This window comes from Crotalus tigris, unplaced genomic scaffold, assembly GCF_016545835.1.
Source record: "Crotalus tigris isolate CLP2741 ecotype Arizona unplaced genomic scaffold, ASM1654583v1 scf7180000024337.5909745, whole genome shotgun sequence".
NCBI classification, from domain to species: domain Eukaryota; kingdom Metazoa; phylum Chordata; class Lepidosauria; order Squamata; family Viperidae; genus Crotalus; species Crotalus tigris.
The window spans coordinates 2303611-2321230 of NW_024100507.1; the positions used below are offsets into that span (position 1 = coordinate 2303611).

Consider the following 17620-nt stretch of genomic DNA (forward strand, 5'->3'; position numbering starts at 1 on the left):
TTTTCCCCATAAGCTCTCCATAGCACAAATACGGGTTACTTTGTTTACCAGAAATATCAAGGCACTATGTCACTCTATGGTCACTGTTGGGAAAGGGATTGGAAAAAAATTGTCAAAGCTATCTTCACCCCCGCCTTATTTTGTCCTTAGTGAGTGAGTCCCATAAGCATGCGAGTCAGAGGTTTGAGTCCTGAAAGCTAAAACAAGCAGGATATAGCAAGTTCTCTTCTTTAAAAGCAATCTTGCAAACTACCTTTTTAAAAGGGATTCTTCATCTTATTAACATGTTAGTATAATCTTACTCCGTCTGCAGGCTGATTATTTAATATGACTCTGATACATAGGATGTTTGTATTTTGACAAGAAAGATAAAGAAGAATCTATAAAAACTGTCAACCTTATTATCTTCTGGTTCCTCTTCTTCAGAGAGCTTACCCTCATGGGGAGATCATATGCAAATCTGTAAATATTGAAACCGTAACTTGGTTTCTGCTGAAAACAAACAAAAGATTAAACTAGATTGTTTTGTAGAAATATACCACAGTAGTTTACGCTAGAAGAGAGAAAAATAAACACCCTTCAACAGGCCATTTTTAACTATTAACACAAAAGTTGGCTTCTCTTGGCAAACTCCCTGTAATTAACCCTTTTTGCATGAAGATAGTAACTAGTTCTTACTGGTCTCTCTCCAACATTATTCAGACTACTGTTAGCCAAAATATAGCCTCTCTAAAACAAGTTTCCAGTCACTTGTTTCACAAAATGTCCCACAGGTTTTATTTTCCCCTGAGCTTGTAATATTGTTCCTGTGTGTTTTCAACTTCCTAGATGTTGACTGATGTATAGAGTCCTTGGCCTTCTTAATATTTTCCCTTAGGTGTGACTTGACTATTTTCTTACACTCCTACATTTTGCTATCTGCTTTAGGGATAAACAATGCTATATAAAACACCGAAAAGGAGTAAGCAGTACTAATCCAATGAAACCAGAAGCATGAGACAAAAAGAAAAAAAAAAGAAAGAAAGAAAAGAAGGAAACTTGGCTAAAAATAGTTTTCTCCGACACATTCACTATACCTCTCTTTTCTAACCTCAAAAATCATTCTACTTAGCATAACCAAACACGGCTTCATATTCCAAAGGTGCTTCAGTTCAAAACCGAAGAAGCTTCTTGGATGAGAAGTGAAACATCTTCAAGGAAAAACAAAGTCCAGTTGCCTTTTGAAAAAAATACATTTGGGACAACCATGACCTGAATGACTGAGAATCTCCAGAAACACATGGTTTCTATATTGGTTTTTGTACTTCAAAATTTCCACCTCTTTCTTTTTCAGGATCTTATTGGCTCTATTCTACCATGACATTTTTGGGCTTGCTCTCCATTGTGATCCATTCACTCTTCATATATAACTCAGTTCTTAGTCATATGTTTCGCCATGTAGATGCAATAAGCAATCATTCATTTCATTCTCCTGTGAAAAAGGACAACCTTGAGGTTTCTTGGTGTTACATATATTAATGTTTTAGAATCATACTCTCTGTTGCATCATCTGTTGTATATAATATTCACCACAAAACATTTGGTATCATCTGCATAAAAAATATATGCTCATTCACTCTCAAACAAATACACCTCTAATGCCACTGTAATCATTCCTGACTCTTTATCTGTAAATGTATTAAATAATCAAAGGGAAATCACACTTCCTTGTCTTATTCTCAGTTTATTGTTGAATCATTGTTGAATGATCTACTAATTATTTTATTGTATGTTTTACTTGTTACTGTTCTCATATTCAGCAATCAATTTCAACATCATATTCACATAAGACATCACAAAATTCAAATGTGTTCACTTCAGGACAGATATTTTGTAGACAAAAATTAATACAATGAACTTTCTTTTAACTTTCACACATTTCTTATTCACTTGTTAAAAAGTAAAAATCTGTTCTGCACATCACTTGCCTAGTTTAAATATGTGTTACACTTTCCAAAGTTTGCTCATTGCCACCTCTTGCAGTATTTTTACCACAATTCTGCAAATGTATTTTGAGTCACTAAGTTTTACTCTCCCAATAACAGCATTTTTATAATTTTCAGATACAGATGCATTCTTCACACAGAGATTAAACAAATCTCTCATAGGCAACCTGCAACCCCATTTTAATATTTCTCTAGTTACATCATTTACACCTGCTGCCTTAACATTTCTCAGCATTCTTGCAATATCCTTCTGTATGATAACTTGTGTGGCAATCATTTTAATTCTATTCTTCAATAGAATTAAAAGATTGCTACAACAGGTTATCATAAAAGAAATCTTCAGCACTAACTAATCAATTAATTAGTTAATGATCAACATTATATCATCATTGTGGGGTTGACATTTAGCAGCCACATTGACAGATCTTCTTCAGGATAATCTTTTCATAGCATGGTCATTTGGTCTTCCAATAGTGCACACATTTCCACTGCAATTGAGTCCATCCATTTTGGTGCTGGCCATCTTCTTCTTTTTCACTTTCCCCAGCAACCTGGATATTTGCGCAATGTGTTCATAATGTAAGAATTTTATTTATTTATTTATTCATTCATTCATCATATGGCATACAATGTCAGGGAAATCTACAAATGCTAGATACAATGCAGTCCTGACAGCCTAAATTGTGAGAATCCTAGATTGATATATTCTATGATCCATTTTTTTTGTTTTCTGTGCTATCCATAGTACTGTCAAAAACCTATCCAACACCAAGTTTAAAAGCATCATTATTCTGCTTCTTCATCCCACTTCTTCACAATGTACACCCATAGAGCATCACAGGCACAATTCTGATTTTTATAGGTATAGACATATCACAACATTGCAATATATTTCCCAAAGTCTTCATTGCCATTCTATTAAGTAATGTACTATGTAATCAGTCACTTCACCTTGTTGATCCATATAGTTGTCTTGGTAAGATAGATAGATAGATAGATAGATAGATAGATAGATAGATAGATAGATAGATAGATAGATAGATAGATAGATATTTTTCACACAATCATAGGTATCTGGCGAGTAAGAAAAGTTAAGCAAAACAGATCCCACTCCCCAGATACCAATGATTGTTTTGTCTTCTTCTACTTGTTAGACCTAAGGCAAAAGAAGCTTTCTGTAAAAACCTTCACTTGGACAATCATTTGAAATGCTCCAGAGACCATAAATGTATGCGAAAGAGAGAGAGAGAGAGAAGGAGAGGTAAAAAATAATTTTATAATGGCTTTAATAGAGTAAATAGAGTAAAAAGATTCAAAATAAGGCCTATTTAGTATCACTAAGTCTATTAGACCAAACAGAGGTTCACAAGACAACAAACCTCCCTAGTTTAACCATAGCTAGCCACATAGCTAGCCACATAGTAGCCACAAAGTTAAAGAGCCGTCAAATTCACATTCTCATTATAAGTCATCCTCGACTTACAACAGTTCATTTATTGACTGTTCGAAGTTACAAGGGCACTGAAAAAAGTGACTTATGACTGTCACGTGATCAAAATTCAGATGCTTGGCAACTGAGTCATATTTATGATGATGGTTGTAGTGTCCCCAGGGGTCATGTGATCCCATTTTGGGACCTTCTGACAAGCAAAGTCAATGGGGTAAGCCAGATTCACTTAACAACCATGTTATTAACTCAACAACTACAGTGATTCACTTAACAACGGTGGCAAGAAAGTTCATAAAATGAACTTAAAATTCACTTAACAAATGTTTCACTTAGCAACAGAAATGTTGGGCTCGCTTGTGGTTGTAAGTCAAGGATGACCTGTATCAGAAAAATAATGTGGGCACTAAGACAATGCAATCAATCATAATAGTGCTAATAATTTACCATGGGAAGTCAACATTCCTGCTCTAGCAGTAATTTATTTTGCTTCCTTGAAATGTGAGTTTAGAATTTCAATTCTGAATAGGCAGAGGCAAATGGGGAGGTGTCATTCAGCACTTCTCATAGCGACCTCCCTTTTCCAGCTGCAGCCCATAATCTTACCATGTATTTTCCTGAACAATATCGTTCTTGGAGTACCTGAGAATTCAAGAGACATTCAGAAATTAGGAAAGTTCTGCTTTACATCTTTCATCACTTCATTCCCATGTTCCCCCGAAGAACATTTTAAACAAAAGCCTTTGTCTCCAACTTTTTTTTTTTTGTTCATTTTAGTAAGGTCCCTCTTCCCTCTAGTGCCTCATTCTTGCATTACTTAAATTTATATTTAAAATTCATCATGTTCCTTCAGGAACTTAAAATAAGCCAACAAAGTCAACATACGTCAGCTATGAACTGGTATGATGATTTCCCCTAGTTTGGTCTTTCTAGTTGGGATTCTGATAAGTTGTATTCCGAGCTTTTCTCTATGGATTTTACTTTATTATTGTTTTTCCATAATATGTATTCAATTTTCTACAAGGAGAAATTAACAATGTGGATTTTGTACATGTATTAAAAGGAATTCAGTACAAGTAGTATTAACCATTTGTTTAGTGACCATTCCAAATTACAACAGCAGTGAAAAAAGGGACAAAGGACTGTCTTTCACATGATCGTTGCAGCATCCCACAGTCATGTGATCAAAATTCAGACGCATGCTTCTCCGTGGCAACTGGCTCATATTTATGATGATTCCAGTGTCCCTGGGACATGTGGTCACGTTTTGCAACTTTCTGACAAGCAAAATCAATGGGGAAGCAAGATTCACCTCAGAACTATGTTATTAACTTAACAGTTGTAGTGATTCACTTAACAATGGGAGCAAAACGGTCGTAAAATTGAGGAAAATTCACTTAACAACTGTCTTGCTTAGCAATGGAAATTTGGGCTCAATTGTGAGCATAAGTCAAGGACTACTTGTACTACAAATAATGTACCATATATGTACCTGTGTCTTCCTTTGCATCAATTGCAGTCAGCTATGTTAATACAGATCAGTGAGATTTTATATGAATAAATAAGGGCGTCAAAAGATTACAAAGAACAGGAAGAGAACAAAACAATCCATGTTGTTGTAAGTCTTGAACTGGAACCAGGTCCAATGTACCTCATGAAGTTGTTTTTGTGCAGATCATTAATATCAAAAGGTGATGAGAATATTAGATAGGTTGCTTTTTGCTCCTAGAAGAGCATGATATAAATACAATGAAGAAATAAAATAAGATATTGTTCTTTGGCAGCAACAATTAATATGTAGCATTTCCATTAATATGAAGTTTCATTATGAAATGATATGAGGAAATCACCTTGGAAGAAGCAAGAAGAGCCCTAGTCAGAGGAACAGGCAGTTTAGCCCACAGCAAGCATCTCATAAGGGACCTTCCTTTGTTTCTTGGGCTGTAAAGGCAAAGGGCGATACCTTGGACTGCAAGAAAAAGAGTCCATTCAAAATTAGCTGAAGTTACTCTTGACAGCTCACTGGAAAGTCTATCAAGGAAGTGTTTTGGACACTTAATGCAGGTACAATTGTGTTTGAGGAAAATGCCAGGCTTGGGAGTTTCAAAGGCAATAAAAAATGAAGCCAACAATAGGACAACATAATGAGATACTATCACCGATGTTCTGAACATGGGTTTGGGACGCCAAGAAGAAATTGCTCACGGACAGTCCTGGTGAACTGTTGTTGAACAGTCAAGCCTAACCATGGGTAATGTGGAAAATTTCATCATCTTTCTAGGTTTATTCTTTGCTCCTCTTTTGGGGTTGTCTCAGTGAGAGCTTTCCAGATTAAAAGTCCCTTGTTCTTCTTCAGAAAGTTCAAAAGGTGACATAATACTAGCAATAATTTTTGTATGGTGACAGTTCTACTGTGGTTACTATTATTATTCTAGCAATGAAGATAGAAAGCAACAACAATACTGACTAGATCCTACACAGGATTTTGCAGTTTCATCAGTCCGCAATTTCCCGATATTTGCCCTTGTTATATTTCCTTGAACATGTGTATTTTAATCCTGCAGATGGATTTGAGAAAAGAATCCTTGCAACTAATTAATGATCTTCTTGCCCAAAGGCTCTCCATTATTTCTGAATGAAAACTAAACCTGTTTTGAAATACACACGCAAAGCGCTATTTGTATTTTTCCAAGTGCACAAAATGTTTTTGCCTAGAGCACTGCTAGTGACACAAAAAGAGAAAACAAAGATTCAGGTCTAATTATACATTTTGGCTCCCTTCTACTCATTTGTTAATTAAAACATGCTTTCCAACACCACCCCAAAAGTGTATGGCATTCCAGAAATTTAACTGCATTCAATGAAGAAATCAAATATAGTTGAAGTTAATTTTCACATTCCTCATTGCAAGGTCCTAGCCAGCATTCAACAATATCCCACCTGAAGATTACACTTCCATCAAGGTGTTAACTGTCTTTCTTTATTAGCTCTGGTGACCATAATGCCATTCCCCTCATCAGTAAAATGCTATCCTGCTATTGACTGTCCCAACCTGTTTGGGGCACTCAAACTTGGCATCTTGAAGATATGTGGGTTTCAGCTCCCCAAATTTCCCATCCAGCATGTGGATTTAGCTCCAGTAGCTACACGGGCACAACTATGAGATAAAAAGCTGAAGTTCTTCTGATGAGCTGAATGGTATTCAGACTTCACCCCTTTTCCATTCTTCTTTTCTCCGTTAACCAAGATCTCTTTCTATGAGGTCTTCTGAGATACCAGTCTACAGCTGCCAGCATACAGACTCTGACCTCTCTCTATCCACACAAAAAAAAACCTAAGGACCAGTTTAGCACATATTTTTCCAGGACCGCAGGATTGTGTACAAATTTGGGTGGGATCATTCTGTCTTCAGTTTTGAAAATATGTGTTTATGGAAAAAGAGCAAAGTGCAACGGCAGCTATGAGTCTTTCTTTCATCCTTTTTTTCAAGAATTCATAGAGATCCTTAAGAGAAGCTCTTACAATGTTTTCCATTCCAGGCCTAAAGGAAAAATGGGCTGTTTAAGATCAGGTTCAAGTTAGGCATTGAATTATTGCCACTCAATGATTTTTGCACAATACCCAGGACCTTGTGGGAAAGCAACAGGATTTGGGGAGTTCTTCTCATTTTGTCATTTTGCCCTAATACAGAGCTGATCCATCTTTCTGCAATTTATCTGGTTAAAAGGTGGTAGCTACCCCAAATGACCTACAAAATATCAGAGGAAAACATGAACCTGTTCAAAAATCCCCTTTGTGAAGCCCTCACATAAAACCAGGACATGGGTTAAAAATGTCACCTTACTGTACATTCAAGTCATTCTTTTCCTCTCCTTTGCTCAAAATAAATTTCCCAAAATAAATTGAATTATAGACTTGGAAGGGACTGTGGAGGTCTTTTAGTCCAAGGGTCCCCAACCCCCAGGCCATGGCTCACTAACAGGCTGTGGCTTGTTCAGAACTGGGCCACAGAAGTGGTGGGTGAGCACATGTTTAGCTCTATTTGTGTGAGCGGCATGCGTGTATGCCCGCCATTTGCACAAATGAAGCTGGGCATGCACACTCTGTCTGCCACTTGCATGGAATCATCCCCTCTCTCCCTCCTCCCACCAGTCTGCAAAGCCAGAAATGTTGGAGACTGTTGTTCTAGTCCAACCTTGGCCCAAGGCAGGAGTCCTTATACCAGTAATGGCGAATCTTTTAGAGACCGAGTGCCCAAAAACTGGCCCAGCCCCTGCTCCACCCCCTGTCCCACCCCAACTCTTCTCCCACCCTGTCCCCCACCACACCTGCCCGCAGGGCCACTCACTGCTTCCAGCGCCCACCACAGATTGCCCAGGCAGCCCAGCAGCGCCATGGCGGCCACGCCCTCTGCCCGCACCCTGCAGCATCAACTGTGCGTGTTGGGGCATGAGGGCAGAATCTTGCCTATGCTGCCTAGCTGCCATTCCTTGGCTGCCCTGCTCCCTATGGGCCACGCTCAGGGGTGACTCTCCTCCAGGGTGGCTGCTGGTGAGGAGGGGGTTGTGGGGGGAGGCGAGGCTGGGGCAATGGCACGTGTGCCCACAGAGAGGGCTCTGAATGCCGCCTCTGGCACACGTGCCATAGGTTCATCACCACTGCCTTATACTAAACAAATGGTTGCCCAATGTTTTCTTGAAAACCTCTAGAAATGGAGTGCCCAGCCAGCCAGCCAATCAATGATGGAACACGATCATGATTTGAGAACAGAAGAAATTAATCTGGCAAATTATGAAAAAAATACGAGTTATATGAAATTCAAATGTTAAGGCTAAAATATACAAGGAGAATGTTAATCTGTGCAAATGTTTCTGTGCCATCCAGACAACAAGTAAATTGAGGATGTATGTTTAATGATTTTCCACATTATACCTCTAAACTTCATAATCTGGTAATGGCAAGGAAAGGAAGCTCCACAGTAACAGTTTAAAATAAGAGATGAGATTCTAATATAATGTTTATATTTTTAATAATCACATAAAATCACATCCAGCTGAAAATGTAAGACTGATGCGTCTCTCTCTCTCTCTCTCTCTCTCTCTCTCTCTCTCTCTCTCTCTCTCTCTCTCTCTCTCTCTCTCTCTCTCTCTCTCTCTCTCTCTCTCTCTTTTTCAGATTGAAGAGAAATTTCTTTTCTTGAGCTGAAAAGGCCTAACCTCAGGGGAAGGGAATAATTTCCCCTTCTTTACAAATGGACATTTTGCCAGAAGTAAAGCATATCAAATCACATTATATTTGCATTGGTTCCTTTTTCATCCAAATACTCCAGCAGCTTCTGGGATTCCATATATTATAGCCAGTAAAATATTTCCTGTTTCAACAAAGGACTGAAGCCTGATCCGATTCCTAGCATTGCTTGCCAGGGATGCAGTGACTTTCAGCAGTGAAAGCAGGGCAAGGAAGAAAAAAAACAAACATGAAAGCAGAGGAGCTGTGCTGCTTTTCTCCCCTGCATGATGACTTTTCAGGTGCGTAACATGCTTGAAGGGGGACAGAGATAAGGAGCTCAAAACAGTTACTGTTAAGCCCTTGGAAGCTCCATCTATCTTCAGAGAGAGCTCTGAGCTTATATATAACACTGTGTGGTGGAAATGCAGGCTAAAGAAGAGGAGAGAGTAAAGAGGTGTTTTAGGAAGGAGTCACTCCATAGGAGGAAAAAATATGGGCCAGGCTAGTGAAGATTGAAGAGACAATCAACAAGCCAAAAAGGGAACAAAAAATCCAAAACACCTCCCCACCAGCAATCAACACTCAGATGAGCAGAGATTAACTCCAGGATTAACATCAAACCAAGAATCAAGAAGTAAACAATGCTCCAATCGAGCAATTGTCAAACAAACCAACAGTAAAACAGCCCAACCAAAGTACCTCTAAGACCATTCTCACCAACACTGACAGGGCAGGTCACTAGAATATAAACTGAGAGCAAACCCCACTCCTTGCTAGCACTGATGGGCACTCATTACCTAGTTTGGGTAATGAAACAGCAAGAAAACAGCCAAGCCCAGAGAGCGCTAAGGTCTCCTCACAGTGAAATCCTTATCAAGGGAATGCAGTCAGTCTGGTATGATTCTTGTAAAATGGATGATCAACAAAAAAGAAACTGTTCTGGCCTAATTCGCAGAATTGTTCTGGTTCCTAGCACCTGACATTCTGTTTCCAATGATTTAATTCAACATCACTGAATTAAAGTGCAGATTTTTTTTTGGTTCTTGGGAAGACTCAGTGGAGTTACTGTTTTGCCCCTCAGGGGACAGAGAGTGACCTTGGTGGGGAAAATCCAATATTGGGGCCTTCCTGGCAAGTGATACCCTAAAGCTTTGGCAGAAGAAAAACAATGATCTGGATCAGGAACCTCGGTTAGAGGAATGAAAATAAAGCTTTTCTTTTCTTTTTTTTCTTCCCTTCTCACCAATCCTGTAAATATGCATGGCATGTGGGACTGGGAATAGGAGTGGAACCACCATTCATTTTGAAAAGTTCTGGAGAGACCAATGTGGTCTACCAATCCTTGAAAACTACCACCATCCTTGCAATATTTATTTGTTAGATTTGTTAAGGTGACCAACCATCCTCCTTTAGGGAGGACAGTCCTCCTTTTGTGAGTTTTATCCTCTCTCAAAAAGTGTCCTCCTACATGTCCTCCTTTTCGATATTTGAAGACTAATCTGCAGGGCTTTTTTATTCTCATAGAACACTCAGAACAGCATTCTGGCACCTTTTTTTGATGTTTTTTTTCCAACTTTTGCATGAGCTGTGCTATTCCCCCTATTGGCTTTTGAAAGTCAATAGGAATTGCCGCTGAGCGCGCCAAAACACCCGGCCGGCAAACTTTGTATATGTAAGTTGTCTGCAGCGAAGGCAAATTGGCAGGAACTTTGCACCCCTCCCTGCTACCTAACTACACCATCTCCTAGTTAGTCCCAAAGATACCTGGAGGAGACTGGAGCAGCAATGCCACAGTAACTTGATCTTCGGCCCTGCTAGGGCAATAATGGCTGTGGGCGCAAGAGGCAGGGGCGGCGGGGCTACTGCAGGCGGTGGTGTGAGGGGTGGCAGTGGCCGGCTGCCCCCTGTGCTGTGGGAGCCGCAGGGCCTGCTCTACACGGGGCTGCGGAGGGTGGGCAGTGGTGCTGGCTGAGTGGCTGCAGGTGGGATGTGTCGACAGCAAGCTGCCCCCCGGGGCCAGAGCTGGTGCAGCTGGTGCTTTGGGAGCTGCAGGGCCCACTCTACACGGCAGGGTAGCAGTGCTGGCGGGGCAGTTGTGGATGGGAGCACGGCATGTAAGCATAATTACAATATAAAATGTTATTGTTACAAATGTTTTTTATTATGCATTTATCATATTATAGCGTATTCTGTATTATTGTTGCAATGAATAAAATGTTTCTTTTATTTACAATATTTTTTTCTTCAATTTATTTATGTCCTCCTTTTCATTGTAAAAAAGTTGGTCACCTTAGATTTGTCCCACCTTTCATTCACTTAGGCCCTGATACATATACTTTTTTTGGGGGGGGGGAGGATGCAGAGTTATGGGTACCTGTATTATGCATGTGTCTTCAAGTCAGTCTTGACTTCTGGGGACTACAAGTCCATGCAATTTCCTTAGCAGCATTCTCAAAAGTGGTTTGCCATTGCCTTTTTCGTAGAGCTGAGAAAGAGTGATGTTAGCCAGATCTCTTATATTTGAGGCAGGACTAAAACTTATGGTTTTCCAGTTTTTAATCCAGTGCCTGGTCCTCTATGGATGCCTTAAACCCTTTCTAAATCTGAAGACATTTTTTTGTTTAACTTAAACTTATCCCCCATCCCCCCCCCCAAAAAATACCCTAAAAGATTGGCCCCACCCACTTTGAGGTGCTGTGGGGCTCCCAAAATAATGTTGGCAGATTACGTGTAGGTCTTAGGCTCCATTTTGGCCTCCCCTGGGTTATATATTCCACCATAGAGCTAATCAGTAAACTGAAACATTTGGTCAGAAGCCTCTGCCTTTGACTAGTGGGGCCATTATGCTATTCATCATGAGAACAGAAGGCTAGTAAAGAGCAGAGTCTTTGGCTGGGATGTGGAAATTTGGAAGCTCTTTGCTATAATCTGTGGTTATGACTTCCAGCTCTAACAGCAGTGCCGGGAAAGAAACTAGGGCCTCCAGAGAGCAAGAGGGCCTTTATTGTAATCTGATAATACCTTAGCAGCTCACCATCTTCTCTCCGTGCTAAATTAAGGGCCTCGTTTGCTTTGAAGTGGCTTGTTTGCTCTTTTTCATTTAATTCCTTCACAAGGAAGAGGCTGAGGAATCGCAGGAAGAAAAGGAAAGTGATCCTGGCTTTCCCCACCTCACCCTTGTGGGCTTTGGCAAATGCAAATAGCATCCACCATTCTCAAGCTATCTGATTTGGACTGGCCAGGCTTTCTTTTGAGCTTCCAAACGGAAAGTTGTAGCATTTGGAATAATGCTGTGAAAAAGATCAAAGGCTCTTTTATTGTGGCCAAGGCCACGAGACGTGAACTGAAGTGCAAGCCTTTGGGCTATGTCGGCCAACATTTCCAAGGTTTTGGGGGGGACTTTTGTTTTGCCTCTCAATTATTTTTTTTTCTATTCAGTGAGATGATTTTGATATCACTCTCCATAGCAAGCTCAGATGTTACCATAGGATACTTCAGGGTTAGAGGCTCTTCACTTGTGTGGTGGAACTTGTGAGAAGTTTTATATCAAATATATATATTATTCTTTATACTGTTTCCATCTTCTCTTAAAACATTAGCAGAATCCACAATGGTCTGAGAATCTGTATCTCCACTAGATAATTGACAGTCAAGCTGAAACTAAATCAATCAAGTAAAAATATCAAATAGGGGGAAAATCTTTTACTTCCTCAAACCCCCAAATAAGTTACCCAGATCTAATCCACATATCGAAAGATAAAGTCTGCCAACACAAATAGAGTTAATTAAATTAGGTATCCCAGCAGAACTGCATGTTCCCAAGAATAAACATCATACACACACTCCTCAGGTATCTACCTAGAATCAGCATGTAGACACTTCCACACCCAGGACAAGCTTCCCTATTTATATGTGTTGCTTTACCCCCATTTTTCTGCAGCTGCCCCTGTTTTGCTTTTAGGAATAAATATTTCTCCCTTCCTCATAGCTGTCTGGATCTCATTTTTATTTATTCCTGTGCAAGCCCAGGCTGGAGGTGGAATCCCAAATTATTCTTCTGACATCATTGGTCAGGCAATGATGCTCTCACCCCCTTGGTGGACTAAAATGCCCTCATTAACTAGACCAGGGGTAGGCTCTTTTATGACTTGTGGACTTCAACTCCCAGAATTCCTGAGCCAGCCATGCTGAGGTGACAGGGAGAGGTTTCCAAGCTGAGCCATGCTGGCTCAGGAATTCTGGAAGTTGAAGTCCACGAGTCATAAAAGAGCCAAGGTTGCCTACCCCTGAACTAGACTATTAACATGACTTGTAAGGCATACCTTAAATGTATGTTTAAGGATATATGTGCCATCATTGGAAATGGAGAGCAGCCCAGTGTTTGCCATGGAGATTGAACCAACTGGTCTCATGAAGAATGAGGCATCATGAAGAAAGACTTTACATCCTCCTGGAGAAGCTTGAACTCTATCCTGAAACCATTCCATTGTCTCAGAAAGAATCCTAGGTGGATTGGTAAGAAGTGAGTCTGAAACCAAAGCAAAGCAGGTGGAATTCTCTCTATCTGCAAATTGGGCTCAGGATACAAGGGGCATAGCAAGAGAATCTTTGTCCACAATATGAAGTCCCAACAAGACACCTACTGTACAGTTTCTATAGTCGATGTTACTGTAAATCATCTTATTCAGAGATCATTATAACAAGGCAACCATGTTGCAGGTTTATGAAATGCCTTCATTCTAGCAAATACATGGAAGAATACTTAGGGATCCTGAACCCAACTTGCAGCTGGAATTCCACCTGCTTTGCTTTGGTTTCTGACTCATTTCTTACCAATCCACCTAGGATTCTATCACATGTCTTTGTAGACACATACAGACTAATAACAAATTTGCAGTCCTGATCTCTTTTTTCCTTACTCACTGTGCACTTGTTGATGCTGTGCTTTTGTTAATGGTATAGTGTCCTTTTCAACAATTCCGTTGTGGTCTCTTGATGGATTTCTCCCTAAGTTCAGTACATATCCAGAACAGCCTCCATGTCATTTTTCACCTTGCATAAAAATTTCACCAAAACAATAAAAAGTAACTCTTGTTAATGTGTGGTTGGGCTGGGCTTCAAGAGTAGTTATGCTGATTTGCACCAGAGGGGAAAAAGCAACCCCTTCAATCTTCAAGACACTTGTGATTCTACAATCAAATTCTTTTCAGCCATTATTTCTGGGCTGTGACATTGCCAGATTTGTGTCCTGCAAGCAACGTTCTCTACTCCAACCCACAAAACACTTGCAGCTGTAGAAGCCCCTTTTGGTGTTATTCTTGGTGATGAACCAGACCAGCTTCTGGACAATTCATTAAGTTCTTTCCTCCAACTCCAGCAGATGATTAAATACTTCCAAATCAATACTGCATGTGACACTGGGAGTTAGGTCAGACTGGAGTTGCCCCATTTCAGAGCATTCAATTATATGAAGGATTGTACAGCCTTGTACTGTCATTCCCTCTCTTCCTAAATTAATGCAGGTAGTCCTCAACTTACAATAGTTCATTTAGTGACCGTTCAAAGTTACAAAGGCACTGAAAAAAGTGACTTATGACCATTTATCACACAACCGTTGCAGCATCCCCAGAGACACGATCCTTGGCAACTGATTCATATTTATGATGGTTGCAATATCTAGTGGTCATGTGATCATCTTTTTTGACTTTCTGACAAGCAAAGGAAATGGGGAAGCCAGATTCACTTAACAATTACTAATTTAACAACTGCAGTGATTCATTTAACCACTGTGGTGAGAAAGATCGTAAAATGGGGCAAAACTCACTTAACAAATGTCTCACTTAACAACAGAAATGTTAGGCTCAATTGTGATTGTAATATGAGGACTATCTGTATTAGTCAATCTTATTGCTATAAACGAGGCAAAAAGAGACAACAGTGTAACAATTCCGCAAAGTTTTGAAAACTACTTTATTGATGGAACTTGATTCTGAATGTTAACTATTTATTTTATTTTATTTTATTTTTAAAATTTATAAGCCGCCCCACTCCTGAAGGACTCTGGGCGGCTAACAATAAAAAACACATGAAACATAACAAAACAACAATACAAAAACAATCATCCAGGGGTAAGGTTTTATAAACCCCCAGATTATAAACTAGAATCTATCTTATATATTACCCATAATTGTTAGCTGTTTTTCCTGTACTCAGCAGCTTTAAAAATCGCTACAATATTCACTAGAAATAATATTAAAGAAGGAAGTAGGAGTATAGGTTCTTAGAACTATAAACAAATTCCCAAATTAATTTTATCAAAGTACTTGTCCCAATTCATTTCAGTTGTATTTCTCCTTTTCTAACCACATGCTAAAAAAATACTGTGGGATGGATTAGAAATGTTCACACATGAATATGTGTTTGCATCTGCATCTTTACTAGATGGAACAGTATTAAACAATGAGTTTACTTTTCCCAGAGAAACCATTATTTTATAATTGTATTTAATCATTCTTGCATACTTTTTTAATTTTTGCTATCTATTCTGTTACCCTATGGTAACATTGACTTTTTATAGCATATTCTTGGTTATCTACCAAATGCTCTTCAACCGGTCCTAAAATAAGTGTTACCTGCACATTTAGTTATACATACCAACAACAACAGTACAGCTTTTTATTATGTGCTGTATCAGAGAACTATTGCAGTCTGAACTGAAAATTAACAACAGTTTTTCTTAATCAGCAGAAGACATCAGAAACTGAAATCATTACAAATTCAGGCGTTTCCAATCTGCAAACCATTTTTAAGTCCTGTTAGTTTCTCAAAGCAGCCACAGGTTCTCATATTGTTCTCGTTTGTCTTTTGCGTCTAAAGGACTGGACTCCATGAGATTAGAAATGTCAGTACATTTCCAGTTGGTTAAGGAGAACTTTATGCTAAAATGCTAAAATCAACTCCAGAAATACTCATGATTAATAAGCTTCAAAGAGGTTGAAGCTTTTACCCAATCTAAATGAAGAAAAAACAAAATTTCAAAACAATCACTATAGTTGCCGTTATACTAGGACATATAGAGATAAATTTCTTTGCCTCACTTTTGTTTGCAACTGATCTGGAAGACTTTGTTGCAATTACCAGGAAAAGATTGTAATCAGCAATAGAAGCACTTATGATGTAAACCAAGAAAAGCTGTAATATTGTCACTTATTTATTCAATTACACCCAGCATTCTGCTCAAATAAGCACTTGGGATGGCTATACATTTTAAGAGATGGAAAACATGCTGCTTCTTGCCATATTCACTGAATATAAGCATGATTCTTGGGATAGTCATTTATTGGCCACACTTAAGCAGCACAGTTGTTAAGTGAAATGCCATGTGACTGTGCCAATGAGAGTTGTTAACTGAATCACTGAGAGTTAAGCATGAGCATTGCGTGATCACAATCTGCTTCCTGCTGGCTTCCCCATTGACTTTGTTTGTCAGAAACCAGCTGGTGAAAGTTGCCAATGGTGATCATGTGATCTTGATAAGCTGCAATCATCATAAATGTGCACCAGTTACCAAGTGCTGGAATCATGATTTTGTAACCACAGAGACGCTGTGATGGCTGCAATTTCAAGGACCAGTTCTAAGTCTTCTTTTTCAACAGTGTCATAACTTTAAACGGTCACTGGACAAGTGGTCAGTAAGCAAGGACTACCTATATTTCCAATTTTAGTTCACTCACATTACCAACAGAATATTTAGGTTATGCACTTGGTTACCTTCTAAACTACTATTCCAGCCAACCGTGAGAACAATGTTTTTTTGGTGTATTACATCAGGGAAAAGAAACCCTCTAAAGTGTGTAGCGCTCAATGGGCAAAATGTACCAATTGTATGGAATAGCCTTTCTGGCTCTCTAACTCAGTGCTGCACACTGACCAGAGAAGAGAGATTAGAATGCTTTGTGCTTCACAAGAAAATCCTCTTTCCCCAATTTGAGGGATTCTAAGATCACAGTCACTTTTGAATGAGAGGAGAAAGGAGAAATCCTTTTATTGGATGTTAACATTACTCATTGGTCAGCAAGAGAAGACACCACTTTGCAATGGGGGCTACTCCTGAGCAAGAGGCATTTCTGTAGAGCTCTTGGATGAGTCCCATGTCCCATATATTGACCCTAAGTCATGCTTCTTGTTTACAAGTACTTTTTACAAGACACAATTACCCTTAGAAGCAGTGGTGGGATTCAGCTGGTTCGCGCCACTTCGGCAAAACCGATAGCTAATTTTTTGTTGCCCAGACCCAGAATGGACTTCCAGAAGTGGCATCCACACAGAGAACCTATGGGAGATGAAGCGTCAGAAGAGACGTCTAGAGCGACGCTGGAGGGCTAGTAACTCCGAATCCGACTGGACACTTCTAAGAGCCTATATTAGGACTTATTTAGTGGCGATACGAGCGGCAAAATGTTCGCATTTTTCCGCACTTATTGCATCTGCAGAATCTCGCCCCGCCACCCTGTTTAGGGTGACCCGTTCCCTACTTAATGTTCAGGAAGCTGGGAAGCCCTTACAGGGTAGAGCGGAGGAATTTGTGCAATTCTTATCAGACAAAATCGCTCGGATTCGGACAGACCTAGACTCTGATTGGGCAGGGCGTTTTGAGATGACTGGGGCAGGTCTTAGCTCAGTTTTATGGGATGAATTTGAGTCTGTGACCGCTGAGGATGTTGACAGAGCGGTGGGAGCAATGAGCGCCTCCACTTGTTTATTGGACCCGTGTCCTTCCTGGTTGGTCTCGGCTGCCAAGGAGGTGACACGAAGCTGGCTCCAGGTGTTGATCAACGCTTCATTGAGGGAGGGATCTTTTCCACAATCCCTGAAGGAGGCAGTTGTGAGGCTCCTGCTCAAGAAGCCTACCCTGGACCCGGCTGATTTAAATAACTTCCATCCAGTCTCCAATCTCCCC

At 39.8% G+C, this 17620-nt stretch overlaps 1 protein-coding gene across 4 annotated transcripts in view; it reads right to left on the reverse strand.

The window, feature by feature from the left end:
* Nucleotides 1-929: 929 nt before the first annotated feature.
* MAP2K6 (mitogen-activated protein kinase kinase 6) overlaps nt 930-17620 on the reverse strand; it is a 209097-nt gene continuing 192406 nt past the window's right edge. For 2 of the 4 annotated variants that reach the window (XR_005554513.1, XR_005554514.1), the window contains exons 14-15: nt 4039-4074; nt 930-2536 (exon numbers count right to left, since the gene is read on the reverse strand). The gene's annotated coding sequence lies outside the window, so the exon portion shown is untranslated. The remainder of the gene's footprint in view (nt 2537-4038; nt 4075-17620) is intronic. The other 2 variants (XR_005554511.1, XR_005554512.1) reach the window with 2 other exon arrangements.